The sequence below is a fragment of the Brachyistius frenatus genome, unplaced genomic scaffold, assembly GCF_029030835.1.
Source record: "Brachyistius frenatus isolate BFR_SWC_R1_liver_20210118 unplaced genomic scaffold, ASM2903083v1 Contig_3, whole genome shotgun sequence".
NCBI lineage: Eukaryota > Metazoa > Chordata > Actinopteri > Embiotocidae > Brachyistius > Brachyistius frenatus.
In genome coordinates this window covers 7,897,501-7,916,926 of record NW_027210602.1, presented here as the reverse complement: position 1 = coordinate 7,916,926, position 19,426 = coordinate 7,897,501, and the positions used below count along the sequence as shown (strand labels likewise).

Genomic DNA, 19,426 nt, shown 5'->3' with positions numbered 1-19,426 from the left:
CATCTTTCAAACACTGAGAATAATTATCTGTCGCAATGAACATCATCTTCACTGTTTGTCAAAGCTACAGTTATTGCTGCATGTTAAAGCAGCCCTTATTTGTTTTGCTATGCCTTTATTAGACTGGTGCAGTAAAGGCAGACAGCGAAGACAGCAGGGAAATGTCATGCAGTAAAAGTCCGGCCAGGAATCAAACCGAGGACTCACTGCTGACGGCATTTATTCCCTTGTGGTATGCACCCTAACCATTTGACTAATGGGTCGCCTCTTCTTTAAGTTTTCTGATGTCTGTCTACAGTGTGTCTGTTGCAATCTGTCAGCCCTAAAAGTTGATATTTAACTGCGGGTAACCCGACAATCATCTTCTGACATCTTTGCAGCACAAAAATTTAATCATCTCCCACACGTCTAAGAATTACTGTTGTCACAGAAAATCATTCAGACTGCTTCTGAGAGTTTGACAGGAGCGAGCGTATGAGTAGCGGACTGAAAGTAAAGCAACACCAAAGTGGGGTTTCTGCTGAACTAATTTGCTTCAAGGATGAGGACTATCTTCTCATGATATTGAGAAATCTCAACAGGACTCAGTCAAAAATATGTTTAAATATTATATAGTATTTTCCAATAACAGGTGCCAATTTATAGTAAGGGCCATCTTATATTCAGGCTTTTTTAGTTTTAGTTTAAAAGAGTCAATGCTCCTTTCTCAGATTCAGAAGTTCAGATTGTGGAAGTCCCAGAAGTCACAGTTTGTCTTTCATTATCAGTTCATTTTTCTGTACTTTTCTGTTTAAATGAGAGTTTTATAAAACTCCAGCAAATATTGAAACAAGTTCCTCATAAAAGTCCACTTTAGCCTGACCGACAACCAGACACTTAAATTTACAACATATAAAACACACAAAATCAGAACAACCGTGACAGAAAAGCAGCTGGTAAACAGTAAGAAAAGAAAAGAAAAAAAATACACGTGGGAAAAAGTGTATATATATATATATATATATATATATATATATACATATATTAAAATAAGCTTCCAACTCGAACCTTGACTGCATCAGCTCCTGCTTACACAACAGAAATGTATTTTCAATTTAAAAGATGAGACATTCTACACTCCCTGGATGTAGATGATATAACATGATAATAGCAGCAAACTCATTCAAAAACCACCAACCAGTAGGTGTGGCACAAAACTTACGCTGTTAGTGCATTCAAACACACAATGTCTCACCGAGATGTGGAGCAACAATAATATCCCTGCATGTGCGTGTTCAGGTGTGCATTGAAAAACAGATGATACATGTTCTAAATGGGGATGGCATGGTGGGTTTTGATGCATTTTCTCCACTGCACATTGAATTGATTAACATTCATCTCCGTGTGAGTGAGTAGAGGCAGCAGAAAGCTTGCACTGCATCTTACACACCCTCATTCATCGATCGGGCCATAAGCTGACGGACGGGAGGAAAAAAAAACACGGGGAGGGTGGAGGCTGCGGGCTTAATTGCCGAAAGGACGCGCGAGAAAACAATAAGCCAGCTACAGTAGGAGGAAAAGAGAGAGCTGAAAGAAAGGGAAATGAAAAAGAAGTTAGAGGGCATAAAAAAAAAAAAAAAACTGCAGGAGCTTTTAAGCAGGCCTGCAGAGACGCAGCAGGCTAGCCACTCCATTAGCGCCTATAGTGAAGCACTAATGACTGTGAAGACAGCATCTAGCACAGCTTCACACCAGGCAAAATGTGCAGCTGAACAAGCTGTGTAATAGTTACAGTGAGCAAGATTATAGACTTCAGGGTGCAGATGATGGATTCAAAGCAGCGATTAGCATCAGCAGATAATTAAAATTTGCAGCAAAATACATTTAGCCCACTCTTATATTACCAGCCAAGATTTGTCTGATTGTATTCAAAGACAGACTGTAATACTCTATATTCTGTCAAAGGATGTGGACCTACTTAGAAACAGTTAATCTGGCAATATTTAAACTTCTTCTTTTGGCACAGATTAAACCCCTAGAAACTAATTTCTGTTTATCAACAAGACTTAAGTTTTTTTCCCCCCAAGAAAAAAACTGTAACTCAACACTTTTGCCTTCTTTCAGTACGAGTGGGTCTAAGAATATGCAAAATGTCCCCACCTCTAGCTCCACCCACCCCTTCGCTCAAACTGACAACTCCATGGCAAGTTGATAGGATTGGCTCCGCCCTCTGTTGCTCACAGCTTCAGTTCCTGCTGTGATGATAGTCTGGAAACCCAGTTCACGTTAAAGTGTCCTCAGCCACTCTGAAGGACGGACCAATCAGTGACCAGTGATGTGTACCCTGCACGTTAGCATCAAGCATTTGTTTTTAAATGTATTTCCAACAGTGGCGGTGCTGGGAGAACGAGCTGAAGTGATACGAACAGTTGTAGTAAGGCTAACATACTGAGTAATCGAAGCCAGAACAAGAACAATAAGTACAAGTTTTTTTTTTTACAAATATGCAAGAGTCATTCACCAACATGGCATTACACTCTGCTCACATTGGGATAGGGTTTCTGCTGTTCAGTTTCAGTGGAAAACATACGGCATATGATGGTCAATGATGATTGGTTATAGCCTGGTTCAGTAGTTACAAAATCAACCTGATGTTTATGCCCATTTCGATGCAGTGACTAGAAACCCCCGGGGAGCACCGAAGAGTTCCAAAGGAGGCCAGAGGCAGAGGTGTGAGGTAAAGATACTGAATGAGCAAACAAAAACAAAAGGGGGGGGGGGAGCTCCTCATAACTCCATAACATGCTCAATAATCATGATGTAGTTTTCTCCAGCAACAGGTGTCTGTGCATTCGTGGGTATCCCAAACCGAAACTGCTATTAGATGATTCAGCATACTTCTAACTTGCGTCAGCTTGCCAGGCATGGCTCAGGGTGAAGCCCAGAGCTTAACGCTCTGAATGTAGGACTCCAGGAAGTTCCTGCACCCAGCCAAGAAATAGTCAAGCACATATCCCTCCACAGCTGTCAGTCACACTTTAGGTCCAAAAACTGTGACGTTTTTCCAGAAGAGTGGAGAAACCGTTACAGCAGCAGAGTTATTGCCAATTGCTTTGGACTAGCATGTTTAGCTGTCAAATACAATAGGATTTGCTGTCAATGTACTGCTTTTGTATAGAGTACAGCTTTAACCAACAGTTGCATTAATCATACGCATTTAACTTGATCATTTCACAATTAATTGAATAATTATTTGAGTCTTTAAACTGTAAGAGAATAGCTTTCTATCAAAATACAAGCTGAATAGAAAGCAGATGTTTGCATGCTTAATGAATAGCGTCTACGAGCAGGGGACAACTCTTTTGTTTACTCTCTGTTCTTGTGTGTCTGTGTTGTTTTCTTATCTCCTTCATCACCCCATTCTCTCTGTGTAACTGCACTCGTCAGACTATCTCTCTCTCGCTCCTTTTCATCTTTGTTTCATCTCACTTTCCCCATCTCTCCGCTAACATTCATCAAACATAGATGGTCTGTTTTATGCGCCATCATTAGTTTGACTTTACTCCCATCTATCTTTGTACTTCTCATCTCCCCTCTGTCTTTCTCAAACAGCGGCTGACAGTCGATTGGACTTGATTTAGGTGAACACGACGCACCCGAAACAGACGACTCTGAGAGCATTTGGACGTCTGCTGTAAATCCATTATTGGTACATTCAATTAGACCGGTGTAAGAGAAAGAGAAAAAGAGAGAGAGAGCACCGCAATAACATCGCTCGGTAATTAATGGAGTCATTATTTTAGAAGATAGTACTCTCAGCAGCTGTATATTGGTGGCGTGTACTCATTTTTAGTTACTATGGTGATTCATCAGATAATCTGACTTTGTATATGACTAGTGTTTTAATTAATGAGCCCAAACTGACTGTGTCCTACAGGTATACCCATTATTTTAGCATAAATGCATTCCCCAGACAGCGACTTTAAATGATGCATTTAAAGGACATTTTACATTAAACCACAGTAATGCCTGACATAAAAACTGATAAATGCATCCATAGGCAATTTATTTTCAGGAAAAGTCGTGCAGGTGTGTGATCGTGAGGCGTGGAGAATATAGAGTATATTTCTCCCCGAACTAAGTGTTAGCCAGAAGCTGGAGGAAGGATTGTGGTGGCTAATTCTGACATATATCTCAGGTCATAATAAAACCAGAGAAACTGAATCCCCAGCTGATCATAATGTAGAGCGAGGAACACATTGGTATCACTCAACACTTCATACTACACTGGCTCAGTTTTTAAGCACCAGAATAACTCTTCTCAGTCAGGATTGAAGTGGTTGTGGGCATGTTTAATTGGACATGAATTCAAAAGGATTTGTTAGGAAAAGAACTGTGATGGTGTCCACTGGGAGAAATCTGAGAAAGGTAAAGGACTGAGGAAATAAGAAAAAAAAAAAAAAAAAAAAAAAACTGGGAAGGGCATTAAAGTTGGAGTTTGCACGGTGGCTGATTAAATCTTCCTGATTAGCAGAACAAAGCAAACACTCTGAAGCTGTGCCAGGGCTGAACAGCTCCAACAGAGGGCCTCTTAGTTGAAAATAATCTGCTTTGTAGTGGCTGGTTAGGTTCACAGGTAATAGGTGTCAACACAGCCTGAAACCAAACAACACAAATGCATGGAAACACAGTCACATTATACTCATTCCCTCCTCCACACACTCAATCAATCTGCTTGTAAAAACACCCAAAACAAAAAGGAACAAAATTCAGTCTGATCCTCTCCCTGTGGTCGTTTCCCATCAAACATCTTGTCTCTCCCTCTAATTTTCTGTTAAAATTGACAATTGATCATCCATAAACTTTTCCATTAGTACAAAAAAAAGTTGCACATATATTGAATATTCAGCCCCTAAGTGGCTCGCAGCAGGAAGTAGGACTCTGTGGCTTCTATTAAGAGCTCCAACATAAAAATGTGTGTCTAAAACTCCATATTTTGTTGATCTTATTAAAGTGATATTGCCCTGCGTGTCTGTTCAGACCGAGATTGTTTGCCAGACTGCATCTGTCTATCTATCTTCTCCAGCTATATGCTGTATTACATTATCATTTGTGACTTATTGTTACACTTATTGAAGCTTTATGTTATAGAAAGCTTAAATGCTGAATGCGATCAGCATAATCTCCCAAAGCATGCTATTAACTAAGGCCATTACTGCTTCTGTTTGACACTTTTATGGCTCAATTTCATCATTGTTTTGTTCTCCTTCTGCCATATACCCAAACTCACCATGCCGTTATACAGTAATGTACAATTATTGAAGCATTCGTTCACACACGCACACAAATTCAGTGGCCAATTATCAACATTACATGCATACAAAACACCCCTCTCCTCTTAAATATGCATGCAACAAAGCAAATAGCCCAAGCAAATCAATTTAAGTGTGCTGTGTATATAACAGCGGTGTGACTGTGTGTGTATGTGTGTTTTTAAGCATGTTTGTTTCATAGCTGTATTACTGTATAATAGGTCACAGAGATTATTCCGTCATTACATCTCATTCAGATGGTCATTTATGTGTTAATCCTGAATCAACACGAGACCACACAGGCAGTCCACAGGCAGGAGGCAGCAGAGGATGAATCCGGCTCTAGTTTCACAGAAGCTGCAAGCAGAATTGCTGCAGGCACTTTTTACTCAACTAACACACTGCATGAACTTGCTTGTAGCTACAACACACCATGTCAAACCACTCTGGAGCACATTGTCACGCAATTAACCAGGAATGCCTATCTTTATGTTTCTATGATGTTTCCACGAGCTGCTGACAGATAGTTCAACTTCTAACAACAGTTTAAAGGAATATGCCGCAGAAAAAGGATGCTTCAAGTCTTGGAAATTAGACCTGAAAAGTTTGTATATTACTTGTAAACTTCTCTTCAGCATACTCGATGCATTAACTGTGTCTAGGCCTGTCACAACTATAACATTAATCGCCTAATCACGGCTATTGAAGCTGACCGCAATTATTTTTGCATAATCGTTTGCATCGTTTGCATTCATCTGTATGATAAACAGCTGAATGAAACTAACAGAAATGTCACATTTTCCACTCCTTGTTTACCAATTTGAGGTTTAGTGGCACTCTTTTAATGAGATTGTCTAGTTGCGTCCCCTTCTTTTTGTTTAATGAGACGAGTGGAGAATTAACACCCCAAGTGTACATTGTTTATTTTGATTATTTGTACCTGTCATTGTCAGCAATGCATTTGTATGTAATTTGTATTCACATGTTCCAATGCTCAATCACAACAAATGGTTCTTCTTTTGCATAAGGTGTATGTTTATGATAAAACTGTGACAAGGTTTATTCTCTAATAGTGGCATAAGATGGCAGAGTGGATAGCCCATTAATTGTAATGTTGGTAGTTGAATCCCGCAGTCCTCCTGTCCACATGCCAAAGTGTCCTTGGGCAAGACATTCAACCCCGAGTTGCTCCTAATGGCAGGCCAGCACCTGGCATGGGATCCCTGCTGACATCGGTGTGTGAATGTGTGAGAGTGGGTGAATGGGTGGCAAAGTGTAAAGCACTTTGAGACCGTGCAGACCATTTTCTATAAAATGCTACAGAAAAAGACAACTAAACTGTTAATCATCAACTAAAATGTATCTATATCCCTAAACCTGTTTTCACCCAAATATATCAAAGGACGCTGCTCATATTTGCCATTTGAATGGTTATTTCTTCATATTTGTTGTTTGTGAAAAATGGAGACAAATGAGTGCAGCAGCTGAAAGCTTGAGTGACGAATTGAAGGTTTGTATTTAAGCCTTTTGGGTGAAATTATGTGTGTCTGGAGCATGTGGTTGTACGGTGAATAAGTAAACCACACTGCAGGATTTCAGAAATGGTCTGTGGACTTCTGTGTCACTGACTCGTTTTGGTCGACTGTAGATCTCATTTCATCTTCTGGGAAAACAGAATCAACATTTAAACTCTCCTGAAGGACATCGTTTCCAGAGCTACCTTTCAATTCAACAGCAGTGTGTGTGACTCTCTGATACCAACAACAGAGCATTACATCAGAATATTAATTTAAAAGCCGAGAGGTGTTCTCAGGGTTTTCAGCAAGAGTACTTCTTCAGTGTAGATTAGATTATTGCAGATAACCTTGAGGTTTATGTTTTCACCATTTGTGACCACGGAGGCTCATTTAGATGTGCAGCAAGTAGGTTAAGAACTGATGAGGCCCCATGAGCCTGCAGTCCTGGCGCGGTCAGTTTCATTAAAAAAGGACATTTCAGAGGAGGAAGCGTAATTTTGACTCCCATCTGAAACCAGCAACAAACGGCCTTCACTGCACAAGGCAGGATGATAGCACATTAGGGCCTCTGGGAAAACACAGAATGAGAGATGACCATCAAAGTGATGGGGGCGACAAGGACACGGTGCATCCTACAGGCTGCATGAAACCGACTTGTTTCCCTGGAGAAGCCAGACTAAGTGCGCTTGAATTGACAAGGACATGCCCCAAGTGGGGTCATATCCTCCTGTCCACCTGGGGTGCTACTACACTTGTCCTAGACATAACTAGGACATGGAGCATGTAGTCACAGAAACTCGGACACCTGGAGAAGATGCACAGGAATCCAGCAGGAAAAGCTAAGAAGGGGAACTTGACGGTGTGCTTTTTTTTTTTTATCACCTGCCAGGGAGGTTATATTTTTGCTGTGGTGTGTTTGTCTGCTTTTAGCAGGATTGTGGAAAAACTCTGGGCCCTATTTCCATGACATGTGGTGGAGGGCGGAGCATTCACCAAAAAATAAGCTCGTTTTGGGGCAGATCTGATTAACAAAGTATATCCACTATTTATTTATTTTTTTAACTTTTTTTTTTTTTTTAACTTATATTAACATTGTTAATCACAATCTACAGTAACCATCTGGGATACACATGTACAGTACATGCTCAAACTTAAAACAGCAAGCAGTCATCATTGAGCACTCAGGGACAGAACTGGAACAATTGTAACATCATCGACGTGGTTGCATTGGCAGATTTGCAGAAATGATTGGCTTATTGATCTCAATGGAGGTCTGCACTCTCTGAGTGTCTTTCTACTTTCGTTTGCATTATTATTATTATTATTATTATTATTTTTTTTTTTTAAAGGTGTAGAGTTGTAAGCTTTTTGACATCAGAAATTAGTTGTTTTTTTTCTTACCACTATCTTAGTATTAAAAGCAAAAATATTGTTCTGCATCAGTACTAAATAAACTACTTGCTCTGAATATATATATATATATTTGTTAATTTGGAAATTCTGCAAACAACCTGGTTAACTGGGATTCAGTGCTGACTTTCAATACTTTATACTTTGCAGGCTGCAGACATATTTTGGTCAGAACCTGAGGTTGAAAGCTCAGCTTTAAATACACAGTATGTTGCAGAGAGTATAATATGCAGTCTAAGTGTAGTAAAGCAACAAGAGCAGCTACATGTCATAGGAAGGAACATCTTAAGACACAACGTACGTATGTCTTTGTCATTTACCTTTTGTCATGTAACATGACAGCTGTAGATCATAGCAGGAAAGAGACGTTTTTAGTTTTTTCTGAACTTAATGAAGTTTTATCATGTAACTGCTTTAAGATCAATGTTAAAGTGTTAAGAATGAATCTTACCACGTTTTAAGAAATGCATTCTGTGATATTTGGAGAAAAAGTATAAAAACACAACTAGCCAGTGGTCAAGTCTTCCAATAATGTCTTGACAGCACCAAAGAAGATTGATCTAACAGGATCTGATCTCGAGGCAGCGAATTATAGCCTGTCATTGATTTCCACTTTATGGTCCTGCACAGACAATGGCTCCCTTTTTCAGGGACAAATAAAATATATAAATAAAATAAATCAAAAACAAATGCTGCCACTGTGTTGTGTTTAAGCCTGAGGTTATTACTTCACAGGGAGATATTTTTTATTCATCCGCAGCAAGGACGGGCCTCACAAATCACACCCTCACACACGGCAACAAATAAAGAGCTAACACAATTCATTCACACACACGCATGCCGATAGGAGACCTGCTCCATGTTCTCGTAATCTCCAGGATCCCAGGGTGTTCAAACTAATCAGTATTTAAGCGATGGACTTTATAAACATGACAACGAAGCCAACGACAGCCTGATGGTTCTCTGGAAGACGAATGGAAACTGCAGAAGAAACAAAGCTGCCAAAGCCAAAATCTGATGTGACATCTTGCAGGAAATCATCCATCTGAGAACATGGTGACACAGAAGACTTCCCATTTCGAACCTCTCAGGTCCCTGTGCTGTGACCAAGCAGCAACATAACATGACGTCACCCATTGGTTTATGAATTGACGCTCTGATGCCGCAAGTTCATCATTTAGGCTGTCGCCATCTTGCTATTTTGGAGCCAGAAGTGACCATATTTGGACAAGCTAAGGACGAGTGAGGGGTGGATCTGACTGAATCATTGGGAAACAGAGGACACTACGCCCCGCCCACCAATACCAGAAACCTGACTGCACCACAGGCCTGTCAATCAAACAGACCCCCCCCCCCCCAAACATACCACTTTTTTAGACCTAATATCTAATTAATTATGGGATTATTTTTAGATAGAGAACCATAAATCTAACAGGAAGGAGTGACTTCAACAAATGGCACCATGATGAGTTGTAGAAAATATGTTTTGAGTTTGTATTTTTTTGAAAGAAGTTTAATGGTAGACTATGGAGCCAGAGCCTTTTGGAGCCAAAACCCTAGTGGCCCATGGTGGTATTGCACTTCATGGCACCTCAGCATTGGCCTCACTTTTCAGACCTACAAGCTACATCCACTTGTATATGCAGCCATGCCGGTAACAACTAGTGTTAGTTAGGTATAAATCCAGCTTGGTAGTGAGAAGGTTCACAATGTAGTGAACTTAGCAGTCCCAAAATGCAACCAAAAAAAGAGAATAATACATAAACCCCAGGAAGGAAGGAAATAGAAACAAATAAAGATGAAAACATGAAAGATACAAACTTAAACCCGGCTGTTAAAATTAACTATGTCAAACATTACAACATGAGTGGCGTCTGGTTTTACATTTAGAAAATGAAAACCCCTTTTCAGTTTTTTTCTGTTTTCCTCTTTGTGCGGTTGTGACAGCCTCCTGCTTGCAGATTATCTGTCTGGCATCAGCAGACAAACACGCAGCTGCACTTATGTGATGAGTGAAAGATCCACACACCCAGACAGAGAGGAGGAAAGCTGAAGCATGAAATTAAGCCTGATTGTTTACATGCTTTTTTTGTTGTTGTGGGATTGAAGCAGACTGAACATGTGCATGCAAGCATATGCATGTCTTTGTGTTTACTATGCAGCTACATGCAGCTGTACATAAATGTGCGCACGTGTGTGAGGGCTGTGTGTATGGGTGTTCCCGCTGGACGGAGCATATGTTGTCCACAGGGCAGGATGCCACTAAGGTGCCTGTCACTGCACTCTGTCCTCTTGCCTCTGCAGTGAGAAGGAGCCTGTCTGATCCACAACTTCCCGCCGTTGTTTCCGCCTCTCAAAGACTTCTTTTGTCTCAGCTGTAGGCTGCAGTCAAACTGCCTCCAACCTTTGCCACCCTGCTCTAACCTTCCTCAGAGCCAAGAACCAGAGATCCCAGCTGATGAATTGTAGGAACTGTTAAAGACAGCTAATTTAGGTTCTGTAACTGGCAATTTAACAGGGGCTGGTGTTAGCTGACATGTCTGTCAGGTCACTGTCAACCCGAGAGGGCCTTGCTTTAATCAGAACACTCCCCTGTCGGAGCGTGGGTGGCTCTGGGAACCCCTAAAGGTTTATCCTCTGTGGTCGGCTGAAGAAGGTCTGACAGGCTCTGTGAAAGAGCACCTATTGGAGGCGTTTTGAGGAATCCAGGGTTTGAAATCGAGGCTTATAGGAATCAGTGTCAAAAATCAGCTCTGATCTTTCCTGATATACAGTGAACCCTCGTTTTTCGCGGGGGTTACGTTCCAAATAGAAACCGTGATAGGCGAAATCCGTGAAGTAGTAACCTTTATTTTTTTTACAATTATTATACAATGAAATACTCCATAATACATTGAAACCAAAGAACAAAACCTTTTTACAGGCCCAAGCATTTGTTTAACAAATAAAAGTACTGTATAAATGTTTTTTTTTTACAAATAACTACTGTACTGTAAAATAATCATTTTAATCATCAATACGAACTGAAGGCTTCAAATTGCTGAGATCGGCACCGCCCCACTGCGACCCGAGTCATTGGATTAGAACGGGAGAAAATGAAAAATGATTATGAAAACAAATACAAAGTACAGTAGGACAAATAGTGACTCGTGTATTTCACTGCTCTTCTGACTGAGCCGCTGCATCCTGACTCCGCTCTGCAGCGGTTCTTTCTTCTAAAGCCGGCGGTGCAGGTGTGGTTTTTCGAGAGAAGAACATAGTTATCGGTAGTTGTTGTCGCTCTTTTTTCTTCTGGGCAAAAAGATTCTTATAAACCGACATGCCACCATCGATTATTTTTAATTTGGCAAGCTGTTTTACGTACGTGTACATATTAAACCGCAACGTTATTGACAAACAGGTAGAGAAGAAGCAGAGAGACTGTTTAGCCAATCAGAATGCAGAACACAATGCACGATGCAAATCCGTGAAGCAGCGAGACCGTGAAAGGTGAACCGCGTTATAGCGAGGGTTCACTGTATACCTGTATATACTCTGTTTTATTTGCGGTAATGGCACCATGACACATTTGTAGTTTGTAGAGGAGCCCAACTGATACTGAGAGTAAAAAATATTGTGATACAGATAGATCAAACCTCAGCTGGGGCCTTTCTTTGTGAAGTTTGCATGTACTCCTTGTGCCTGTATGGTTGTTTTCCAGGTACTCTGACTTCCTCCCACTGTCCAAAGAAATGCATGTTAAGTAAATCGGTGATTTTAAATCACCTGTAGGTGTGAATGTGGCCGTCAATAGTCATCTATTTCTGTCTTTTTGTGTTGGCCCTGTGATGGATTGGTGACCTGCCGAGTGTGTACCCTGCCTTCATCCAAAGTCAGATGGGGTAGGCTCCAGCCCCCCAGTGACAATGTTCAAGATAAAGAAGGTAGGTTACACTTTGACATATGTGACACAGATGCCTGACACAGATAACTGAGGCAGGATATTTTACAGTTTATTTTCAGAGTCCACTGGGAATTTGATTATTATAAACAATTATAAAAATAACTATACAATTTCTAATTTACCCCAATCAGCTTTTTCTAAATTATGTTCTGTAAAAAAAGTTTTCATATCGGCGCATATGAGTCAACGACACCAAAATATCTGTAATATGCCAATATCGACCAATGAAATCAGTGGGGCTCTATTTTTTAGTGAAAAGTCCAAACAACAGAATAGATTGTCATGAAACATGATCCATGTTGCCTTCAGGATAAACTGTTTCAACTTTGGTGGTCCCTTCACTTTCCAAACACAACATACATACACCATTATTAGCAGTTCTTCATGACTAAACATTCCAATTGATGATATTCACATCAGCTTCAGCTGATCTCTATTTTTAGGGCTTTAAAAAAAACAAAAAACTATTTAGTACTTCAGTCTGCAATATCACATGTATAAATGGTAATATTTCAGTGCAAAGCCATACCTCAAATTTATAGACTATAATTAATAACAATATAAGTAATTATCTGAAAGCTGTCAGAATTCTGAGAGCTCAACAGTGTAAGAGTAGAAAGTGAGAGCAAATCTGTTTTCGGCCTCATTTAAAGGTACACCTGCCAGCCTGTGATTAGCAGTATGTGTACTAATTGTGTGGTGCTGTATGTAAACATAGCACCGTAGCCTCTGCCATCCGCTCTTAGTCTCATTATCCCCCAGTACTAGAAGGCCAATTATAGGGCATTACCTCGATGGCAGGATAGGAAAAACCTTTCCGGTGTCAGATTACACACAAAACCACCACCCTGAGAGCTTCAAAGGGCTCCCGGATAGACGCTATTAGTTAGATGCACCTCAACCCATTAGCTTTGTTAAGCATTAAATCACATTATGGAACACCTTAACTCATGAAAGGACTATTTGTGTAGAGGGGAAATTTGCTCTCATCGAAATATGGCAGCTATTGATATCTAAACTCTAGTGGGGAAAGTAGAGGGGAAACAGGACTTCTTCTAATGAGCTTTGTGCTGTTAGCGCTGAGGGTTTAAAAACCTACGCTTGACTGCAGCAACGCAAACTACAACAACACAAAATCAGACTGCGTACGTTCCGCGGCTTGCTGAATCAAATCTCACCAATGATAAACACATAAGACAAAATGTGAGTGGACACTGATGATGAGGGAGGTCACTCGCTGTGACCGAGCTCTTCATTAAATCACCAGTTCCAGGAATAAATGGAGTGGGAGGGGGTGAACAAAGGAGGGAGGCCGAGGCAGAGAGAGACATGGAGGAGTCGCGTCCCCTAGGAGCCAAATTAACAGACAGATGAGATGAACAAAGGAGGATGTGGCAGCGCTGGTCAGGTGAGGTCACGGTGAGGACGACATACATCCTCAGGCCTCGTCCTGAGGCCCATTTTAAAGGTTGCATTCAAGACTGACTGTGATCTGACATTCGCCCCATGTACTCCAAAGCTTCAGAGGCTGATGAGATGAAGACTGGCGACATGTCATTTTGACTGTATAATTTGATTTCAACCTCAGGCTTTTAATATCTTTTCATTTTTCTGCTTCATTCTTAAAGCCATTATTTAATTATGGTCAGGTATTTGTATTTTCTATTGTTTGGCTTGCTGTCATATTATATGATTGCCTCAGGAGCTAATTAATCATGTTTTTAACTATGCTGTGAATAATATAGGTTTGTTTACCTATTTATATCGGTTTTTTTATACATGTATTTGTCAGGTTTCTTTCCGTCTGTCTTTTATTAAGGCTTCAGGTGCTGCCAGTGATAATAACCTCATTTCCCGAATCAAATTATTGTTCTTGGCTGCACAGTTTTAAAAGTTCATCTCATCTCAGTCACAGTGAGCAATAAAGCCCTTTATCTTTGGCACATTATTTCTTTTCGGAAGATTTACAATCTGTGAGTTCGTGATTGTCTTAAAAACAATAAATTACAACATTTGTACCCACATTTACTACTGTGTGATACCCGCTATTATTTTTCTCTAAGTGTCCTTTGTTGGTTTAATGGTGGAGCTGGCTGTAGATGAGTACAGAGAAGTCGTTAATGGAAAAAGGGCTGGCACTTTGGAAAAGTTACCTGGCTGGGTGAACCAATCTATTCCAGGCTAGCTTCAACCAATCAGATCATTTCAAGCAGATCAGCACAGTTGTTTCTTTCTGTGTCACACGTAAACCACGCCCGAAGCTGTCGGTATGCCCTGATAGGATGCTGATGGGTCCAAACTACTGCTGGTTTGGGCAAAAACTTGAAGCCTGACCTTATGGAATTATCGCACGATTTCACGATCTCGCAAATCCAGCTGCCTCGCTAGGGAAGTAGATCTGTAACACAGTCGATCAATCATTCACTCCGAACCCCAACAGCAGCTACAAATAGGTTGAGCATGTGTACACAACTTCTTATTGCAGTGAGCGAGGTTACAGTCCAATCAGGATATCCTGAATGTAATCACAGAGACAGAGTTACATTATGTAACCTCTGTTTCTATTTATGCTAGCTCGTATTACACACTATATTTTTGAAGTGCTTGTAAAGGTCATGATAACCCAAAAATCCTACAACAAAACAAAAGCGAATTACATTGCTGAGATGAGAAGAATATTAATGTCAATGAGTGCACATGTGTACCACCTGCATAGCAATGCCTCTCTGTGTTCAGCTCCAGTCATATTTTTATTGAACTGTCAGATTTCATCAGTGGTCTAGGGTTCGCTTCAGATGCATCCTCTCCAGCATTTTAAAAGTCTTACAGCCCGTTTTTTTTTTTTTTTTTCCTTTTTCTGTCCACAGTCACGGTTCAGTAGTGCCAAAAATTAGTTCTGATCCTCATATAAAGTTACTCAGCTTTTGTTTTTTGTTTTTTGTTTTATTTTTGTGTCTAATTTACAACAAACTGAGTTGAATTAATCTGCTGCAGGCAGATAAAGTGTCAAGCACTGACAGAAGAGACATTGCCCCCGCCAATCAAAGTGGGTGTGTGTGTAGTTTTGTTTTGGGGGTGGGGGTCTTCCTGCCTGCCTGTCAGCCCCTGATAAATGATTCCATGTGAAATATCTCCATTAAATCTGCCTTTATCAGGGAGAGAAGCCTGTTCATCCCCCTGCCATTAGCATTGCAATTTATGGGACAGCTCCCAGGCTCAACAAATCAATTCCCAAGTGTACCTGGCCAATTCAGGCCAGATTAGTTGAAATTAGGCAGGGCAGGTTTTAATAATGCTTCAGATGATTACTGCAGCGTTGCGATATCTTTGGTTTTCACTCCACTTCACACACTCTGCTGATCTTCTGCAGCTTGCAAAGCAACGTCCCACTGTGGCATTTTCTTTTAATGTTTGTAGGGTTTCAGAGCACAAAAGACTAAAAGCGTATGTCTGCTCCTATGGCTGCAATGTCAGCACTGAAAATCAAGTATATTCCCATTATAGAAATGCATTCAATAACAATCCAAGGATAACATTGTGAAAATAGCCTCAGCAATGAGTTCAGTTGTTGCAAAATGCACCTCAGTTTTGTATTTTGATTTTTTTTTCTGCTTCATGAAACGGTATCAGACAAGGTTGTATTTTTGTGACAAGCTGTTTGTCTCTGCCAGCTCCCACTGACAAAAGGAAAGATGTTGTCAGTAAGAGGAAGACAAAACACCTATCTGCCACCTCCGCAACTAGAATCCTTAGAAAACAACCGAGAGCTTTTGTTGATTTTGAATTCATTTGTGTCAAGAAAAAGCCACCGGAGACCGTATCTATGGGTTTGAGGCTGGGTTTATTTGTGCATCTGAAGCACAAATAAAAACATATATTTGTGTGAGAAAAGACGAGAGATAAGTTCCTCTGCTTTCTTTTGGTTTTGCCTCATCTCATCTACACTTTACTCCCCCTTTTTGCATCTCCCTGCTCATCTCCGCCTGCCTGGAAGACGTACATATTCAGTCACACAGATGGTATTAAGTTTAGGGTTGAGGATGTAATAATGAAGCTCATGCACCTGCTGAGAAGATCCACCCTATACAATGTATATATATATTTTTAAGATCCAAGCAAAGTGGGATAACAAATGAGAGCGGCCACATGAATAAAGAGAACAGAGAAGAGGTGGAGACTCATTTTCCAACTGCAGCTGGGAGCGGGGGGGTTGGGGAGCTCTATCAAACCCCAGATCATGCAAGACAGCTCCAACAAGCTGTGAGAAATGATTGGCCTTAAAATGCTGCGATGGTAGAGGGCTCTGGAAGGTTGAGAATTTTTCTTGACCAAGTGGGGGCAAACTCAGAGCAGCACAGGCCAGAGGTTTCATAAATAGAAAGCATTCCTTCCTCCACAGGAAGTATGAACAGATTAGGAAAAAGAAAAACATCCTGTTCAGCACAAGTGGAAAAGCCCTAAGAATCGTAAATAAGTTGCCCCAAAACATCGCCTCTCCCTGCAGAGCTTTTCCTCATGTGCAGCGCTCTTACATGAGATGACATGTACACAGCGCTAAAAAAGCACTCAGATGTCAGCCTGATGAGCAATTGCACACACTCCTGTTGGCGTGAGCATGTGCCTGTGTGCGTTTCGGTGAGCTTTTTGTGCACTTGTGTGTATGAGGGGGTCCCACCCACGGGCAGGGTGCTGTGCTTATCGGATTATATATCTCCCAGTCATAGAGAAAAGAGGCTGCTATTAAGGTCGAAGCCTGCGGTAGGAAGAGATGGAGAGGTAAAAAGGCGGAGAAGAGGAGGAGGAGGAGGAAGAAGAAGAAGAAGAGGTAAACTGCAATGTAAATCAGCGGCGGTCTAAGATGCGCACTGTCTCTTTGTCTCTAGTCACTGTCACTGAGGTCTGTGACACTCGTCTGCAGCACCCAACACCCTCAGCAACACCGCTCCTAGCAATCACCCTGCAACAGCTGATAGCCCATAACATTATTAACATCATGACTCTGCAGCATATCAGCATGCAAATGTAACTAATCCATTTCCCACTGCTGAACTACTGTCATAATTAGAAAACACTCTGACTGAGTGATGGGGCTATTTAAGGTTAATACAATTCTCACTGTAATATGGGCTGTTTGATACATTTTGGGTAGGAAAGGCAAAAGAGTCAAATGTTAAATTGCCAACCATAAATTGCTATAGTATTTGCTACATTAACCTCCTTTAAAGGAAAATCTATCATAACAATATTACCCCATTTGATATTTTTTCTCTGTAAGCCACACATGAAAAATGTTCTGCAACATAATGCTTGTAGAGCTGGGTATCATCAAACATCAAAATGTTCATTATTTTGACTTCAGTACTGGGATCTCAAAGATACTTTTTTCATTACAAAATGTCATCACGGTTACGAAATCCATAAAAAAACACTTTTTAAATGACAGTGCCTTTACTGTCAAACTTTTCATGCAGTTTAGAGGGGGAGAGTGTAACCCACGTTATTTCCCATCAGTACAATTTACAGCTGGTCCCTAAACACGTCACAATCTAGCTATCTGTAGACAATATGATTTACTAATGTTCCCTAAAGTCCTCACATTCAGGTAGCTGGCTGCACATACAGAAGACTCCAGTTACCATTTTTGGTCGGACCATAAAAGTATCAAAGTTCAAAAACCAGTTTTAAACTAAACTTAACCAACTCAACACTTACAGTATAACAGAGGCCAAAAAAGAACATTATTCTGAAACTTCCAAAACACATGATTTTATGTGTGCATACCATATTAACAGCAAACTACAGTCCTCCTTTGTCCTTACCTGGTAGTAGCAATTAATGGTATTAAATCTGATTGGACTACACCAGTTGAAATTCAACATTTATTATTATTTGGAGAACAGATCATACTCAATTTTAGCTCATATATTAATACCATTACAACATTTAGATACTGTATTGCAATTACATTGTCCACTACTATTTTTTTAAATATTGTGTGTACTTATGTGATAGGTCACAGAGGTCGGAAACATGGGAAAGGGATGTAATATGCAACAAAGGTCTGGAGCCAGAATCAAAACAGAGACATTGCAGAGACAATATTTATGCTATATGGTACTACAATGGTATAATATCTTATACATGTATTGTACATCAGGACACCTTGTATTTTATGAAAAAAAACAGCAAGTGCAGGCAGGATCTGAAGAAGACCATTTTTTGCTTCACAGTTGTAGTTGGTTGAACTAATAGAATTTAGCATGAATTAGGAGACTTTGGCCTCACGGGTGTGAATCTGATTGGGTCATCTCAGTGACAAGTAAGTTCCACTCCTTTGCACACAGATTTCATTGTACATTAGTATCAACAAGGTGTTGAGAGATGTTGAGACACAGTTGGCTAATTTGGTATGCAAGAGAGTCAGAAATTGTGTCGAGGTCATATGCGTGGTGTAAAGACACTGATCTTCTGACTCAACTCCCCACATGGGTGGAGCTGCAGTGGGTCTTGACCTCTGGGCCTTATCCCCACCCCGCATCAATATGCAGGCAGATGATCTTAGATGACCCAGGTCGGCCCCCCTTCAGCCACCTGCGAAAGGACTTTGCCGCAATATCTAATGATCAAGAGGTTAGAGTAAACACTGCAGCCGCTGTAAAGTAAGAACCAGAAATGGGCAGTTTATATCCATTCAACAATGCTGGGAGACATTCTCGTAATTTTAAGACCACAAACAATACTTTTTTATATCAGCTATTGCAGCGGTTTAAAGGAAATATAGCAAACTATCTTTCGAGGATAAAGAGCTCCAGCCTGCCTCAAAACCCCATCATAAATAAATCCTCACTTGACTATGTAAGCAGAGCTGCACGTTCTGTAGTAGGGCAGAGGGGGGATAAGGGAGAGAGACAGCTATTGAGAATATAGAGGAAACACAGAGAGAGGGAGTGGAGGCAACACACTCAAAAACAAGATGTTAGGATTCTGAGAGACCTGAAAGCTCTTCATTTCCCAGAGCTACATGAATCTCATTATTTTCTTCTGCATTGCCTCAGCATATAAGGTGAAATATCACTGCATTTTACATCAAAGTGCTGAGTAATACAAAGGTATCTACGCCATTGTTCAAGATAAATGGAAATGTTAAATTGAGCAGAGAAACATTTTGATATGAAAACCACGAGACAACATTGAGAACCTTACAAAAGTTATGACCTTTTTCTTTGTTCTCTAAAAACGGTGAGAAGGGATTTGGGTTGACTTTG

At 40.6% G+C, this 19,426-nt stretch overlaps 1 protein-coding gene across 7 annotated transcripts in view; it reads right to left on the bottom strand.

Annotated features, from left to right (window-relative positions):
* Window positions 1-19,426, bottom strand: part of vav2 (vav 2 guanine nucleotide exchange factor) — a 211,894-nt gene that overhangs the window by 111,905 nt on the left and 80,563 nt on the right. The window lies entirely within an intron of this gene.